The following is an 18,692-nucleotide window of genomic DNA, read 5'->3' on the forward strand; positions in this document are numbered from 1 at the left end:
GTAAAGTTTGGGCCAACTATGTATGTGACCTGGGTTCAATGTCACTTAGACACTCTTTCTTCCATACCAAGAAAAGAGCCATGAGACAAGGGATTCCTAGGCTGGAGGAAAATCCTGAGGCGGGTTCTTCATGGGGTAGAGTTGAGAATTTCTTTGCCTTATTTGGGAAAGAAAAGGAATTACGGTGAGAATAAAATTTCTGCCTTGATGATATTATGGTATATCAGGAGAGCTTTGGACCAAAGATCAGGAAAATAGTCGTGAAAACTTCTCCACAAAGAAGAAGTTCCATCTTATAAATCATGGGGTGAAAGAATTCTAGAGAACAGACATCAATCAGTCTTTTTTTTCTTTCTAATCAATATTCTTTCATAGTTAGGAGAATATTAAGTACGAATCTAGGTACTACTCACATGGATTTCTCAACCATCTGGTCGTATTTTAGCCAGCTTTGGTTCCAACAACAAAATATCATAGACTGTGTAGCTTACTCAGTAGCCATTTATTTCTCACAGTTCTGGAGGGGAGAAGTCTGAGATGAGGGTGGTAGCATAGCATGGGCTCTTTTTCTGGCTTGCAGATGACCTCCTTCTCACCGTGACCTCACATGGCAGAGGGAGGGAGTCTAATCTCACATCTTACTCTTGCAAGGCTACCAATCCCACCTTGAGGACCTCATTCTCATCACCTCATCTCACCTAGTCACCTCCTTTGGGAGGCCTCTCTTCTCAACACCATCATATTGGGCATTTGGATTTCAACATAGGAATTTGGGGGGATGCAAACATTCAGTCTCTAACACATGGTTAGGTTTTCTCTTTGGGCTTCTCTGTGTTAAAAGATCAAATAAAGATTTCAAAAGCCCACTGTCTCCGTGATCACTTACTTTGGACGAGACTTAGTTTGTCCCCATATGATTGACCCAAGGTGACTGACAGGGATAACACCACTTGATCTGTTTGATCTGTTTAATTTCTCATTTGCATCACTGAAGGGGGATCTTCTGCTATATTCTCTGGAAGAAAGAAAGAAAGAAAGAAAGAAAGAAAGAAAGAAAGAAAGAAAGAAAGAAAGAAAGAAAGAAAGAGAGAGAGAGAGAGAAAGAAAGAAAGAAAGAAAGAAGGAAAAAGATGTTTTAAAGTATAAAATGTGGGGGAAAAAAAAGAACCCTCATGATATTATATAAACACTATGGAATGTTCCACGCTTTGTTATATTCTAAAAGCCCTACTGTCTGGATTTTTAAAAAAAAATTTTTTTTTTCAACGTTTATTTATTTTTGGGACAGAGAGAGACAGAGCATGAACGGGGGAGGGGCAGAGAGAGAGGGAGACACAGAATCGGAAACAGGCTCCAGGCTCTGAGCCATCAGCCCAGAGCCTGACGCGGTGCTCGAACTCACGAACCGCGAGATCGTGACCTGGCTGAAGTCGGACGCTTAACCGACTGCGCCACCCAGGCACCCCTGGATTTTAATTTCTGTTCTGCAACTTAGTAGGTATGTGAGTCTGAGTTAGCCACTTAACCTCTCTGTTCTTCAGCTCCCTCATCTTTTATATGAAGATAAAAATAGTATCCAGCTCACAGGTTGTTACGAGTATTGTATCAGTTGATAAATGGTAAATATCTAGACTAATGCTTGACACCCAGGAACAAATAAATAATTCCTAGGTGGGGAAGGCAGTGGTGTAAGTTTTGCTGGACTATGTTTTCCTAGCAAGAATTCTCCAAATCCATATACTCAGGGATAAAGAAAACTTCACAGTCGTTTTGACCAGAAAAGAAGTCCCCCTCCTATGGCCTTAGATGGTCCAAGTGTCAATGACATAAAGGCAAAGCAAAATGAAAAGAGAAAAAAGACAATCCATGAATTCCTCAACTCTTAAGCTTCACTGGAGAATACAAAAATAGGATATCCATTCTTTTAACATTTCATAAGTTCACTGTCAAGTGTTAAATAATCAGTGGAGCTATTAAAATACTTACCTTAAGTATTACTTAATAGGGGCGCCTGGGTGGCTCCATTGGTTAAATGCTTGACTTTGGCTCAGGTTAGGATCTCACCATTACCTAGTTCAAGCCCTGTGTCGGGCTCTGTGCTGACAGCTTGGAGCCTGGAGCCTGTTTCAGATTCTGTGTCTCTGTCTTTCTCCGCCCCTCCCCTGGACTGTTTCTCTCATGCTGTTCCTCTCTCTCTCGGTCTCAAAAATAAAATATTTTTAAAATTAAGTATTACTTAATAGTTGTTTCTTTTTTTCCTTTAAAAAAGTGAACAAATGCAATAATTAATGTCATATTCAGTGCTTCTTTTTCCAGAAAACCGTTTCACAGAATTTATTCTCAAAGATAAAGTTATTTAACCAAAATCTAGTGAACTTTTACCATCGGGAAAAAAAAAATAGTTTCAAAAAAATGAAAGGTGGAATTATTTCAGTCAAGTCTAGACTTACTTACAGACTGATTTTGGAAAAGCATTATTTGCTCAAAAGAAAATTAATATTTCCTTTGGCTTTTCTGAAATAGGCAACATTCCATTTTCTCACAGACAATTATGAATTTCATTAGAAGGGTTGATGAATCCAAAAGCAAATTGGTTTGGCTCATATAAGACTGTAAAGCTGCTTAAATTAAATCAAATTAAAGTATTAGATCTAATGCCCTTAAAGACAGAAGCATTAAACTCATTTTGTTGGGAGAGAAATAGAGGTGTCTAATGCAAACTTCTCTTTCTGAACCTACACCTTTAAAGTGAAGGAAGGAGCAAGATCTTCTGTTATAAATTTCCCCCATTTGAAGTATGGAGTGCATAATCACATTGTATGTTGTGTTTTTTGTTGTTGTTGTTGTTGAACGAGTCCATAAAACTTAAGTCCATTCATCAAATGGTGCTTCCATCACAACATGAGAACATAGCCTACAAGGTGCATTAAACCCATAGAAGGAAATTACTAGTGTACAAATATTTCTCTGGTGCTCAAGGTGCGTGCTTCTTCCTGTCACTGGGAAGAAGTCCCCACCACTGCTCCATTTCTAACAGGCTGCAGTCAAGTATGAAACTCATTAACTTGTATTGACAGAGGATGAAGAGTGCCAGTTATCCAGCCAAGTTCATGGCAGAATGAAGATGCCCCAGACAGAAAACACCACAGCACCTGTCTGGGGAGAAAGGGAAGTGAAATCAAGATAGGGGAGACCACTGACCTCCTAAAGTAGAGGATCGATCGCCTCCAAAGCTAAGCTGATGAACTACCACTGTCCGTGAGCTTGCCCTTAGACCTTCATTGCTAATGCCCGCACAATGGCAATGCACCTCTGCCTGTCATCATTTCCTAGGAGCCCACAAGTAAGTCATATTTCCAATGTGTGTGACAGCTGGAGAAGCTGGAGAAGTTTTATTTGTCTCTAAAACTTCCGTGAAAACATCTGAATCCCGAAGAAACAAGCATAATAAAAGAAACATGGGTTCCATGTTGGAAACGATGAGATATTGCAGCTAAGGCTAGAGAACATGAGGGGAGATGAAAGAAAAGGCAATTGCCTCTTGTCTGCTTAAGAATAATGTACATAGGAATGACTATGGTAAGCAGTGGTACAATCCCATTCACATCTTCGACCTGTAAGGTCAGAGGTAAGGCCACCTGTGCTGCAGGACAATCAGGAGATCTATTTCAAGCCAATAGATGCCTATAGCAAACGCTCTGTTTGCTTAAAGCCACACTGAGCAGAAAGCCTCATGCTCCATTAAAGGGACCCTGTAGGGACTGGCTTCTGACAAGAGCAGCCCTGGCAGGCCCTAAACAGGACTCCTGATGGTTTTGGGAAACATGAAACAGAAAGTGTTCATTGCAAAGCCACACTTTTTAAGTCCCACTCTCATTTTCTCACTCTTCCTGGGCCGCCATATCTCTGGATTTGCATAGTAAATGTTTCCAATCCCCATGAAAGCCAGAGGAAATAATAGATTTACTGTAATTTGAGATAGATATCCTCACCAATCCCAAAGAAAGTTTATTTCTGTTTCAACATATTCATCTTTATCAATGAGATTAATACTTACATAGTAAATAGAAAAAAATAGCATATCTTGAAAAGGATAATACAATATGTTCCAAAGAAAGCAGAGCAAATATATCCTCTGAAACAGAGTAGTGCAAAGAAGAAAATGACATTTTCAAATGTTTAATTTGTATTTTTAATAAGATTTTTGAGGTATTGCATCTGTGAAACCACAATAGCCCCATGCAGAGGTGAGGAAAATCATTCCTTCTGCAAGTATTTATTGCTTAGCTGCCCCAGGCTACGCTCTGAGTACCCCATTATGAACAAAGAAGACACCCTTCTTGACCTTAACGAAGTTTGCATTCAGATGGTAGCCACTCGCCTAAGCCCACTTACTTAAAATTAATTATGAGTATCCACAGTGCTACGGAGATGAACTGTACCACATGTCACACCGATAACAGGGGGCCGCTCATCAAATCTGTGCAATCAAGGAAGGCTTCCCTGAGCAAGTGACATTTAAAGCAAGACAATAATTAGCCAGGCCAAGACCTGGGGAAAATATGAAGCACATAGAAGAAAAATCAAATGAGAAGCTTTAAAAAGAAGAAAAAAATATATATGATCAAAGAACCAAGGGGCTAGGAGAGTGTGAAAGCAAACCTGTAAAAGATTAGGCTGGACAGGGAAGCAAGGGCTAGGTTATCTCCAGTCTAGGAAGCCATACTGAGGAATTTAAATTTTACCTTAAGACTAGTGGAAGCAACTATAGAACTATAAGTAAGAAAATGACATGAGCACTTGTGTGTTTAGAATATCATTCTAGAAACTCTGGAGACTAGGTTGCAGAAGGTGGGAGATTATGGGGTAGGGAGTCTAGGAATGCATTTAAGCAGTCAGGAGGAGAGGTGACAGTTACTTGTAATATAAAGTCATTCCAATAGATAGGAATCATTGGAATCCTGAAATAATTCATGGAAATGAAAAGCATTACTGCTGATGAAAATCTGCAATGGAGGAAATTATTGGTAAATTGAAAAAAAAAAAAAACAACTTAAACTAGAGGCCATGACATTCTTGTAGAATCCATAGGAAAAGACCAAAAACATGAATACAGTGACAGAAATATTAGGAGGAGAGGTCTAAGGGATCACACATTAGGGGATCTAAGAGGTGAGAATGGCCAAATGAAATTGAAAAAAAAAAAAAATGGAGCAGAGAAAAGATACAAGATGGTAGGGATTAAAGAAAGGAGCTAGGGGTACCTGGGTGGCTCAGTGAGTTAAGGTCTGACTCTTGGTTTTGGCTTAAGTCACGGTCTCACAGTTGGTGAGCTCGAGCCCCAAATCTGGCTCTGTGCTGACAGTGCAGAGCCTGCTTGGGATCCTCTCTCCCCTCTCTCTCAGCCCCTACCCCACTCACTCTCTCCTTCTCTCTCTGTCTCAAAATAATTCAACTTAAAAAAAAATAAAAGGAGCTACCAAATTACAAAATTCATGGAAGAAACCTAAATCCATATTGCTAAGTGAAAGAAGTTGGTTTGTAAAAGACCCCTACTGTATGTTTCCAACAACAGGATGTTCTAGAAAAGTCAAAACCACAGAGATAATAAAACATCAGTGTTTGCTAGGGGTTCAGAGAGAGGGAGTAGGGATGAAGAGTTGGAACATACAGCACTTTTAAGGCAGCAAGACTATTCTCTCTGATACTGTAATGGTGGGTACATATCATTCCAGACTTGTCAAAACTCGTAGAACTGAACAATACAAAACATGAAACTTAATGTAAATGATAGATTTTAGTTCATCATGTATCAACATGAGTACATTCATTATAAAACATGTACCTTCTGCACTAATGAAAGACATTAGTTAATTGGTAAAACTGTATTTGAGGGATGGTTGGAGGAAAGGAATGTATGGGGATTCTGTGTAGTCTGCAATTTTTCTGAAAACCTACAACTGCTCTTAAACAAATAAAATCTAATAAATAATACAAAACAAACTTCCAAAGGCAAAAAAAAAAAAAAGCCAGAATTTATAGAAAAAAAATGTTTACCAAGGATCTGGCACAATTGCTTGGCCCTGAGTCAATGACACCTAATGAAAGTAAAGCCAGACTGAAAAATGAGGTGTTTGATAGTAATTAAAGTCAGCTAACAGAGAAACAGAAGAAGGACATAGATGGAGAGCAGGGGGGAAAAAAAAAAAAGGTAACTGTGGACCATCTGGGATTAACTTTTAAAATAGGCAAAATCCAAGGGGAAAAATATCCAAAATATCTTAAGTGAGAAACTGGAGCCCATGTTAGCCACCAGTCAGAGCAGACTGGACATGGAAAGACAGCATTTCCTTGGGTCTGGTCTGTATGGTACATTCAGGTGGCTTTGGTCGCAGATGACATGCATAGAACTGGAAATGAAATGGTGAATCCTATCTGTTGAGCAAAAGCCGGGGCAGGCTAGAAAAAAGAAGTGAAATGAGGGTCGCCTGGGTGATTTAGTCTGTTAAGCTCTTGATTTCGGCTCAGGTCATGATCTCGCAGTTTGTGAGTTCAAGCCCCGTGTTGGGCTCTGTGCTGGCAGCACGGAGCCTGCTTAGGATTCTCTTTCTCCCTTTTATCTCTACCCCTCCCCTGCTTGTGCTCTGTCTCTCTCAAAATAAATAAATAAACATTTTTTAAAAAAAAGTGAAATGAGAAGAAACGGTTGTTGGAAGACATAAATACATATTTTAGATATGAGCATTCCCACAAGTGGCTCATTTCCTTGGGCAGATGGGGCAGCTGTAGGATATAATCACACTGGTTAGCATTGTATGCTTCTCCGCTGTGTGTTAACATATTTGGGGGCTGAAGTAAAACTAGCAAAACCTTACTCTTTCTTGCCTTCTTCCAAAATCATCCCTTTTGCTGGAGCACAAGAATATTTCCTCTATTCTTCTTCTGTTTTATTCCCGGTTAACCAGCTATCCTTTAGAGGGTGAGCTCTGGTACTCATTCCTAGGAATAAGCCTTGTATCTCTTTCTTTGTCTAAGAGCATATATTTTTCAGACCTTTGAGTACTTTCCACAGTGTTTTCTCATACTACCCTTAGTTTTTTTTTGTTTTTTTTTTTTTTTTTTTTCCCCACAGTTAGAAGGACTAGAATATCAAGAGTTATAGAATCTCTTTGGAATTCATTGGCTGGATCAATAACACTGGGAATTTTTCAATGGCAAAAGTTGAAAGAACCAAAATGCTCAATGGGAGACAGCATTGGTGATAGGGGATAAGGCCAACCTTTCCCTGCAAGTACTAAAAACCATTTATTCATGAGAAAAGTTGGGAAGCTACAACCAGAAAAGCCAAGACCAGTGGGTTCTTCTCCAAGAATGTATGAAAAATCTCTCTTAATGCATAAATACGAACAGTGATGAGCAAAACAATTACATTGCGGAGGAAGAAAAGGGAGGATCTTCTTGAAAAGAGGCATAATAAGCAAATTCATTTTACTGGGATTACAATAGTATCTCAAGGGTTGACTAGGAACTTAAACTTGTAGAGAGCTTGTTTTTTCTTAGATGAGTTGCCATTTTTCATTGTGAGCAAGGAAGAAAACTCTTCTAAGTATCATGATGATCTTTTTTTTCCTGTGATTCTGTATCAGTTAATATTTTCATAAAGGCAATTTTTAGAAGGAAAGAGAATTTGTCTACATTGAATAAATGAATATGCTTTATAATGCAACAAAAATAAGATGAGATCAATAAATTCCCATAATAACTGTTCCCTGCTCATGTATATTAGGCCAAGTTCACTGGACATCACATTGATTTTTATATAAATCTGAATGATTATTTCTGACAGACTGCAAAAATTAAAAGGATACAAGGGCATCTGTAGTACTGCATAAAACTTCTCTGATGAAGCAACAACCCCAGATGGAAGAATCATGAAAGTTAGGGGAAGAGTGATTCTTGAGTTTATCTTGACTGTAGAGAGAGTAAGAAAGGAAGATAGAAAAAGATCAGAGGACCTTTGGCTTGAATGTTGAACCAACCATGCCTTGGGTCTCTGACACTGACCAATCTTGGACAATGGGCATTGAATCTTAGTTCAGACCTATTAATGAGTACTAATGCTATAGTGATAGAACTCTTTCGGAAGTTACATCAACCAATTAAAATATAGGTGACAGTTCTCGATTCATTGAATGACACACAGAGAGACTCCAATTTAAAAGACTAGATGGTTCATAAAGTGACCTTTGTAAACATAACAACATATAATAAGGCGTATGCTTTCAAGTCAACTTCTAGTCCTTGGCTCAGTCAGTTTTGGGCAAAGGAGTGAGTTACAGCACAAAGCACTGTGACCTATGAGTAAAAAATTGTTCAGAGGTGCCTGGGTGGCTCACTCAGTTAAGCATCCATCTCTTGATTTTGGCTCTCAGGTCATGATCTGATAGTTCAAGGATTCGAGCCCCACAGCAGGCTCTGTGCTGGTAACATGGAGCCTGTGTGGAATTCTCTCTCCCTCACTCTCTGCATCCCCCTGCTTGCACACACACTCTCTCTCAAAATAAATAAATAAACTTAAAAAAATTTTTTTTCCATCCAGCTAGTACTTTTGGAGGTGTCTTGGAGTAGAGCTTCTTGTACTGATTAATAATTAATATTGATTGTGATTGATTCATCCAATCAACTCTATTTAGAGGAGACTCCATGTGACATTCTCCTCCCACTGCTGGCCATCTGGGCTTCCATTGTGACATCAGAGAGGAGGGATAATCATGCCTCTCTGGAAAGATTGGAAGATCAGGTCACCATAGCATTGTTTATTCATATTACAAAGGTCGTTTGGATGACTATAAATCACAAATAGCAACACATTCATCTTTGCAACCTGACTCTGAGGCTTTTGAGAAGTCCCCTTGTTTTTCTGCCTATGTTTACAATAGAGAATGTTGTGGATAATAGTGAATGTGAATATACCTGGTCGATGCTTCTTGAAACTACCTAATAAGTTAGTGTAGAATTCACTCCATCATTAAATAAAATTACACAGTAAACACATTTAAATAAAATTGAAATTAAACATTTTTTTTTTTTATTGCAAGACATCTGAATGTTTAAGATAGCTTATGAGTGTTGTGACTTTGTTAACATTTGCTAAGCAGAGACCTGGGGTGTCAGATGGTTCAGCAAAAGACCACAATAGAAATTGCAGTAGAGAAATAGATTGCACTGAGGTATTAGAGGAAATGTACTGCAGGCCTTAAGAGGCCACCACAAGGGGAGGTCAAGGCAGAGTGCAGAGAGACGAGACCTAAGGTACCATCTTTTTTTTTTAATTTTTTTTTTAACGTTTATTTATTTTTGAGCAGAGAGACAGAGCATGCACGGGGGAGGGTCAGAGAGAGGGAGACACAGAATCTGAAACAGGCTCCAGGCTCTGAGCTGTCAGCACAGAGCCCGACGTGGGGCTCGAACTCACGGACCACAAGATCATGACCCGAGCCGAAGTCGGCCGCCCAACCGACTGAGCCACCCAGGCACCCGGCTACCATCTTTATTAGGTCCATGAGTGCAGTATTTGGGATTCCAGACTAAGACTGGATTGGTTAGTTCAAACCAAAAAAAAAAAAAAAATGTTTTGGTAAGCTCCACAGGGGTCTTCTGTAAGGGGCACACGAGAGAAAAGTCCTGGGGAGACTGTTGCTCACAAGGGCTGCTAGGAAGCCATGCAAGGAGCTTACATTTGCTTGTGCTATCACCTCTTGGAAGGAGCTAGTATCAGTTCAAGGCCCCTGCAGGCTACCTGGCCACACAAAACGGATGCTGAGGCAGCTATATCATGGAGAAATTTATCTCTACAGTGGGTTTCCATTAGGTGGACACAGCATGTGGTGCGTCACAATTTACGTGACTGTAGAGTCCTTCTGTGTAGCCTAGTGCCATACTCATTTCTGGTGTTTCACATTTTAGGAGGTGCGCCACTTGAACATCCCCACTGCTGCACTGTGTAATAAGAGTGAAACCAGATAAACCATGGGGAGTTCTAGTTTTCTCATTTATGGTCAAGGAAGCTAATTGAAAGAGTGCCAGAAAAATCTTCCTCTAAATCACAAACTTCCTTTGGATTTTCCTCCTTTGGGTAAGTGTACTTTATTTGAAGACAGTGTCCTCATTTGGAGTAATTAATTGATTATATGAATCATCCCATAGCTTACCTGTTATGGGAGTTGATCAATGAATATACTTATCTAAAACAAATGTGAAGCTTGAAGTCAAAATGTTTGTGCTATACAATGTGCTTAAATAAGTACAGGGTTGGTTTTTTGTTTGTTTTGTTTTTGTTTCCCCCCCCAGGTAAAGGTGGCAACCAGTGGTAGACAATTGATTGGCTAAATATTCTTTATTTTATTATACTTAATAAATAGTTATGAGTGGCCCTTATAAATACGTCAAAATATTAGTATATATATATGTATATATGTGTGAGAGCATGTATATATTGGCGTGTGTGTATATACACATAATATATACCTAATCTTTACAATGCAATTGTATAAAAATTGTTTCTGAATGCTTACTGTTTATTTTCTTTAATTTTAATATTTTTAAATTTTTAATTGAAGTATAGTTTAGATATAATAATACTTTCAGAAGCAAAACATAGTGATATGGCAATTACATACATTATGAAACGCTTCATCATGGTAAGTGTGATTACCATCTGTCACTATACAGAGTTATTACAATCTATTTGACCACGTTCCCTATGCTGTACTTTACATCCCATGACTTGTTTTATAATCTGAAGTCTTTATCTCTTAATTCCCTTAACTTATTTTGGTTATTCCCTGCAATCTAGCTTTGGAGAATAGTTTCAAATCTAGGATTGTGATACCCAAAGCTTTGTTCTTCTTTATCAAAATTGCTCTGGTTATTTAGAATCTTGTGATTTCATACAAATTTTAGAATTACTTGTCTTACTACTGGGAAAAATACTTCTGGTATTTTGATAGGGATTGAATTAAATTTTCCGATTCCTTTCAGTAGCATGGACGGTTTAATAATATTCTTCCAGTATATGAGCATGATGTAGCTTCCATTTATTTGTGTCATCTTTAATTTCTTTCATCAGTGAAAACATTTTTATAGTTTTTAGAGTGTTTTTATAGTTTTTAGAGTGTAGATCCTTGGTGAAATTTATTCTTAGGTATTTAATCTTTTTGATGCAATCATAACTGAGAATGTTTTCATACTTTCCTTTTTCTGCTACTTTGTTATTAGTGTGTAGAAATGAAACAGATTTCTGTGTGCTCGCTTTGTATCCTTCACATGTTCTGAATTCATTTATTACTTATAATAGTTTTTGGCGGAGCCTTTGTAGGATTTTCCATATACAGTATCTGGTCATCTGCCAATAGTGACAGTTCTAGTTCTTTACCAATTTGGATTTCTTTTATTTCTTTTCCATGTCTGACTGCTATGGCTAGGGCTTTCAGCACTTTGTTGAATACAGGTGGCTATAGGGGATATTCTTGTCTTATTCCTGATGTTCGAGGAGAGTTTTAAGCCTTTTACCATTGACTATGATATTAGCTATGGGTTTTTCATATATGGCCTTTATTATGTTGAGGCATGCTCATTCGGTGCCCACTTGGTTGAATGTATTTACCATGAATGACTGTTACATTTTCTTAAATGCTTTTGCTGCATCTATTGAGATTATTGTGGGTTTTTTTTTTTTCTTATTCTTCATTTGGTTAATGTGGTGTATCACACTGACTAAATGCAGATGGTGAACCGTCCTTGTATCCTTGATATAAATCCCAGTTGGTCATTGTGAATGATCCTTTTAATGTATTTTTGAATTCCATTTGCTAATATTTTGTTGAGGATTTTTGTATTTATGCTCATCAGAGATATTGATGTGTGATTTTTTTTTTTTTGTAGTATCTTTGTCCAGTTTTGGTATCAGAGTAACGCTAGCCTCATAAAATGAATTTGGAAGCATTTGTTCCTTTTCCATTTTTCACAACGGTCTGAAAACTATAGGTATTAATTCTTCTTTAAATGTTTCGTAGAATTTACCTGTGAAGCCATCTGGTCATGGACTTTATTTTGTCTGGAGTTGTTGTTGTTGTTGTTGTTGTTGTTGTTGTTGTTGTTGTTATTACGAGTTCAACTTTATTAGTAGTCAATGTTCATATTTTCTATTTCTTCCTGATTCAGTCTCAGAAGATTGTGCTTTTAGGAATTTATCCAGTTCTTCTAGGTTGTCTGATTTGTCAGAATATTATGTTTTGCAGCAGTCTCTTAAAATCCTTTGTATTTCTGTGGTGTTGGTCATAACTTTTTCTCTTTCATTTTTGATTTTATTTATTTAAATGTTCTCTCTGTTTCCTTGATGAATCTGGCTAAAGGTTTAACACTTTTGTTTATCTTTTTAAAGAAACAGTTCTTAGTTTCATTGATCTCTTACAATTATTTCTTAGTCTCATTTTCTTGCTTTCTGCTCTGAACTCTATTATCCTCCCTCCCCGGACTAACTTTGAGCTTTGTTTTTCTTTTTTTTTTTTTAATTCCTTGAGGTATAAGGTTAGATTGCTTGTATAAAAGTTTGTTTCTTGAGGTTGGCCTATATCACTGTAAACTTCCCTCTTAGAACTGCTTTTGCTGCTTCTCAAAGATTTTGAACAATTGTGTTTCTGTTTTCATTGTTTTTCTAAGTATCCCTCTTTGATTTCTTTGTTCACCCATTTTCTGTTTAGTAGCATGTTGTTTAGCCTCCATGTATCCATGTATTTGTGGGGGTTTTCCTACTTTTTTTTTTTTTTTTTTTTTACTGGTAGTTGATTCCTAGTTTCATACTGTTATGGTCAGAAAAAAAATGCCAACTAGGAGTTCAATCTTCTTAAGTTGATTGAGACTTGTTCTCTGATTTAACCTGTGATATATCCTGGAGAATATTCCATGTGTACTTGAAGAGAATGTGCATTTTGCTGTTTTGGCGTGGAATATTCTGTCTATATCTGTTAAATCCACCTGGTCTAATGTATCATTCAAAGCTACCATTTCCTTATTGATTTTCTGTCTGGATGATATATTCTTGATACAAGTGGGGTGTTACAGTCCTCAACTATTATTGTATTACTGTCAACTTATCCCTCTGTGTCTATTAATATTTACATTTTATATTTAGGTGATCTTCTGTTGGCTACATAGATATTAATAATTGCTAAGTCCCCATGTTGCATCGATGACTTTATCATTATGTAATGCTCTCATCTCTTGTCATACTTTGTTTTAAAGAGTGTTTTGTCTAATCTAAATATTGCTCCCCAAGTTTTGTTTTGTTTTTACTTCCATTCAAATGGAAAATCTTTTTCCATCCCTTCACTTGGAGTGTGCATGTATCTTTAGGTCTGAAGTGTATCTATGGTAAGCAGCACATCAACTTGTTCTTTTTGTATTTTCTATCTCTTGAAGTTCTATCTCTTACAGTTTTTATGTTTTCTATCTCTTGAAGTTCTCACTGAGTTTATTCATCTTCTCTCACACTGATGAACATCTTTATGACCATTGGAACTGTTTATTAGGTAGATTCCTTAGCTCTGTTTCTCTTTTTCTGTCTCATTCTTTCATTTGGAACATATTACTCTGTTTCATTTTGTCATACTGTTGGTGTTCATTACTTTGTCTGAAGTTAAGTCAGCTCTTTCCTGGTCTTGAAAGTAATGGCTTCATATAAAAGTAATCCATTGGTGCCCTGTGGCACAATCCCCCCCCCCCCCTGCCATCACCAGAACCAGATGCCCCAGGGATGTCCCCTGTGTGGCCTGTGTTTGCCATTCTGTTCTCCTGGTCTTTGCCATGGTTGCACTGGTGGGCAAGGGATGCCCCAGCTTGGCTGACTGACAGGTCACCTGTAGCTACTGTGGGCACCCTGGTGTTTAGGGCTAATTCCCCTCTCCCTGGGGCTGGGGTTAGTCTGGAGTAGTGCCATTTCACACCCAGGGGCCAAGCCATAGTCGCTCTGCGGGGATGCCGGTCCAACTGAGGCTGCCTGCTGGGTGTGGCAGGGCTGGAGCCACATGGAGGGGCACTTTCCCAGGTGGTTGTGTTGGGTGGGGCAGGTCTGCAGGGGGACACCAGAGTGGGGCAATATGTGTAAGCAGGGTAGATAGAGAATGTTAGAACTGACTCCTGAAAATGTCTGATAAGTTGAAAGAAAGCAAGAAAAATGGCATCCACCAATTCTTCTATCCTTGGAGAAAGCTCCTTCAGATTCTTCTTCCTCCAGCATATGTCCTAAAATTATTCGGCACATTTCCATATATAACCCAGGCTTTTTTCATACTTCTACCTCTGATCTAAGTATCACACTGATTGATACAGCATGCTGTCCCTTTACATTGGGAGACCATTTCCTATAGCCCTCTGACTCTCTCAGAGTTAAGCCCTGTTGATTTTCAAAGCCAGATATTATGTATCTCTTGTTCCTGGTGAAGGTCCTGAAGGCCAAGTGTGCCCAGTGTGGGGCTTGATCTCCTTACTCCTCTGTGCTTGTAATATCCCTCCCTTTTGTGGGCAACCACACGGGGCATTTGGTTCCCAACCGTGTCTCTGCTGCTTTTCCCCTTTGCTGTGTGGCCTTCTCTTTATATCTTCAACTATGGAAGGTCTGTTTTGCCCATTTTCAGGTTGTTTTCAGAGTGAGAAGCATTACATGTAGTTGTCTTGGTGTGTCCAGGGGAGGAGGTGAGCTCAGGATCCCCCTCCTACACTGCCATCATCCCCGAGAGTCTGTTCAACAATTCACTTTCTTAAATACGTACATACATGTCTTGTAATTTTGTTCACTTTAGTTATCTGCTTTTTGATAAAAAGAAAAGCTATTTATATTATTCTAAGTGAATAAGTTGCACTATAAATCCAGAACAGCCTCAGGCTCTGAATGAAGCAGGCAGAACTGCTGAGAAAAAAAGGCAACTTTAAGCTATCCATTATGGACATGTACTTTCCAGCCCTAACTGAATACTTTCAAATAGAATCCCCATCAGTCTTCGGGTGTGTAGGTTTTGATCCTCCAAAAACTAAGAATTTGACTCAAAATGAACGATCCATATCTGTAAACGGCAACCTTCAGAATATCCCAGTAGTAAAATTGGGTAGAATTCTTTAAGAATGCATGCAAAAGGAACTCTGTCATTAAATGGAAACAAATGCTGCTATTTCTTTAAAGGATTATGACTCTGGTTTTCTAACTTTACCCACGTTATAGTAAGGTAAGAATATTTATGCATAGACACAGGACTAGGTAAAGATGAGCTGCCCTGTGGGTTAAAAGAACTCCCCAGGTCAATTGTTTCATCTTAAAACCTAAACACATTCTTATAAAACTTAATAGACTTGTACATTGGTTGGTTAACTACATAATAAATAAAATTTTACCACAGGCCAAAACATATGTCTTACAGGAGCAAATGTAAAAAAAAAATAATAATCACAAAGAGCAAACCTCTTCTCTTTTCTGTGTGTTTTCTAATAAAAGAGATGTCAATTCTGTAAAGTAGCCAGTGGTTTTTAAAAGAAAAAATAGCATGGATTCTTTAACTCTTAATGAGGCAATATTTCCATAGGATTGACTCATTAAAAACAGATTGATTCCATGTCATAATTAAACTATATGGCCTAAAGTTTGTGTTTAGTTTGAAAAATAAAAATAAAAATAAATGATAGTTGCTGTCAAGTCATAATGCACAAGATCATTAAGGAGATGGTTTTATTCAGTTCAGTGAAATATGGAGAATTTTCATTAATGAGAAACATCTCACAGGAAGGACAACTGGGTTTGATAAAACGGGACATTCATTAGGAAGGGCAGAAGTGCGTGGTATCTTGAAACACACAAGGTTCCAAGTTGGCCTTTGCAGATAACAGCATCTCAGAATGCAAACGATGTATGTGGGGGTATGGGGGTTAGAGAAAAAATGATGGAGGAATTTATTAACTATTTTTTTTCTGACAGTACACGCTCAAAAGTTCAACATTGTCACTGTCACTTATTTAAACCTCCAAAAACCTTGCTAGAATAGTCACACATTAGGCATACACATACAGATCTCAAAACTCCTTAATATTTATTGTCCCCACTTTACCGGTGAAGAGATAAATGTACTTGGGGGTAGTTTGGAGTAGGGTACCAGCCTGTTCCACGAAAAATTCAGCTTGGGTGTAAGAAGAAAAGGTTATTGTCTCAACTTTAGTATCCATAAAAGTTCTACCTAATGGCAATGCAATAGCCATTTCCTAAACTTTATTTATTTTCATCACATTATGGGTACAATAAAATCTGCAGATTTGATTTTTAATGAAATGGAAGAAAGTTGCCATGAAATACTTAAGGAGTTCTGGAATGACACACTGGCCTGACTGGGCTGCTAGACACAAAAGAATAGATGAAGGACAGAGGAACAGGCTCTGCCCATGGCTGGGCATGCATCTCATTTTGCGAGCATGGGCTTCTGGGAAAAAAAAAAATGGGCATCAGGTAGAGGGCCAGAAAAATACTGGGAGATAGTTTGGTTTTTAATGTGATCTTTCCTTACAAATTTCAAATTAAAGAAATGTTCATAAAAAATAAAAATAAAAAAAAATAAAACCATGATTGATTAGTAATGCCTGGTAAGGGCATGGATTAGTAAATGATAGCATACATGCTATATGTTTGATTTCCATGCCCTCTACTAGCAAGAAAGAACAGATCATTAACATATCAGTATGACTTTCAGTCTATTTTCTTTCCTTTTTTAATTTTTGGAGTACACACTTGCCTTCTACGTTTTAGTATTTAGTATGGAATAAAATAAAAGTCTTAGCTTCCTCGGCAATAAATTTCTAGCACTGGGAAGCAAGTAATGGAGACACTTGGTTGGGAGGACAGCACTGCCTTTCCAAAATTGTGTCATATGATACAACAACTCACTTCACTCTGGCTGAAATTGCTCCTTCATTTTTGTGACTCCACAAATTTATTTGCCTTAGACAAATGGAAGATTTACCTTAATCATCTTCCCTTAATCAAAGCTCTACTCACAACCTAAAAAAAAATGATTCAAGTGTTCTGAAAAGTCTGTGAATACGTGGCAACAGTGAACATACCGTGATGTTGCCATTGCTTCCAGGCCATCCTGTCACAGCCTGTGTATCGTTGTGGTTGGTGAATCCGAGGAATTACATACTTCAGAATGATCTCTAGAAGGTCTCACGTGAAAAATCTCTCTGGCAAATTATAAAAGTGTGACTTCATCTAAGGAACCATTGGGTTTTCCCTTATCTGAATGCGATGATTCCTTATTGATTCATAGAATCCCTTTTGTTTTGGTGCCTGGGAAGCTCTTAGTCAAGTTTGAACACTCTTGAATTATGTTCTCCCAAAACAACATGTTGACATCCTAACCCCAGTACCTCTGAATGTAACCGTATTTGGAAATAACAGCATGATTCACAGGCTGTATTGTGGAAGAAAGGTCCACCAATATGTTTTTCAAGTGATAAATTGAGGAGAACAATTTTACTGCCCCCCTGCATTTGTTACTTAATTGATCAGTATAAACAAATTTACTCTAAATTTTTGTTTAATGATTATTTTTGACAGGGAGAGAGACAGAGCATGAGTCGGGGAGGGTCAGAGAGAGAGGGAGACACAGAATCCAAAACAGGCTCCAGGCTCTGAGCTGTCAGCACAGAGCCCGACGCGGGGCTTGAAACCACAGACCGAGAGATCATGACCTGAGCCGAAGTCGGACGCTCAACCGACTGAGCCACCCAGGCACCCCTAAGCAAATTTACTTTAAAACTTAGTATACTGCCAAGAGTTGGATTCTGTCGGGAGCCCAGGTCATAGGAGAACTGTGCCTGTGCCCCGTCTGCATAATAGCCAATATTGACACCACTCAACCTCCCTCAACATCTACGGATGGCTCATTGAGGTCCTTATCTGCTCCTAAGTGCAAATGTTCCATTTTTAAAATTTTAGGTCTCATTCACTATCTGTAATGTCTTCCCAAAGTGCTAACACTTATTTATAAAGACCATTGCCTCTGGTTTTCCTAACTGCTCCCAAGCCCAGGCTTGAGCTGGGTTTCTCCACACTAGCTGGGAATTTGATATGCCTTCCAGTAGCATTCTGGGGGAGCATATTAGTTTCCCAGAGCTACCATAATAAAGTACCACAAACTGGGTGGCTTTAAAAAACAGATACTCTCTCACAGTTCTGGAGGCTGAGTGAGCTCCAAACAGAGCACCGTTTGCTCTGTCTGAAGGTTCTGGGGGATGATCAGTACAATGTCTTTCCCTTAGCTTCTGGTGTTGCTGGCAATCCTTGACTTACAAATGCTTCACTCCAATCCCCACTCTTGTCAACACGTGGCATTCTCTCTCTCCATTTCCTCCCATTCCTTCTCTGTGATTATCATCTATCTCTGTGTCTTTTCTCTTCTTACAAGGACACAGTCATATTGCATTAGAAGCCACGCTACTCCAGTATCATCTTACAAATATATCAGTGGACCTTTACTTTCCTGATAGAATCTGATAATCACACTGTATCCTTAGGCTTTTATCTCCATTCATCCTTCCTCAGTGTATAGTGTTCAACATCACACACGTAAAACGTGGCTTGATAAAAGTCTTTAAAA

General features: G+C 38.4%; 1 long non-coding RNA gene across 1 annotated transcript in view; it reads right to left on the bottom strand.

The window, feature by feature from the left end:
- Positions 1-2,304: 2,304 nt before the first annotated feature.
- The window catches only part of LOC121010567 (uncharacterized), a 191,944-nt gene continuing 175,556 nt past the window's right edge, over positions 2,305-18,692 (bottom strand). The window contains exon 4 of the long non-coding RNA XR_005781235.1: positions 2,305-3,156. This is a non-coding gene — a long non-coding RNA (uncharacterized LOC121010567). The remainder of the gene's footprint in view (positions 3,157-18,692) is intronic.

The sequence above is a fragment of the Herpailurus yagouaroundi genome, unplaced genomic scaffold (assembly GCF_014898765.1).
Source record: "Herpailurus yagouaroundi ecotype Mexico unplaced genomic scaffold, PumYag 192, whole genome shotgun sequence".
In the NCBI taxonomy this organism is placed as follows: Eukaryota; Metazoa; Chordata; class Mammalia; order Carnivora; family Felidae; genus Herpailurus; species Herpailurus yagouaroundi.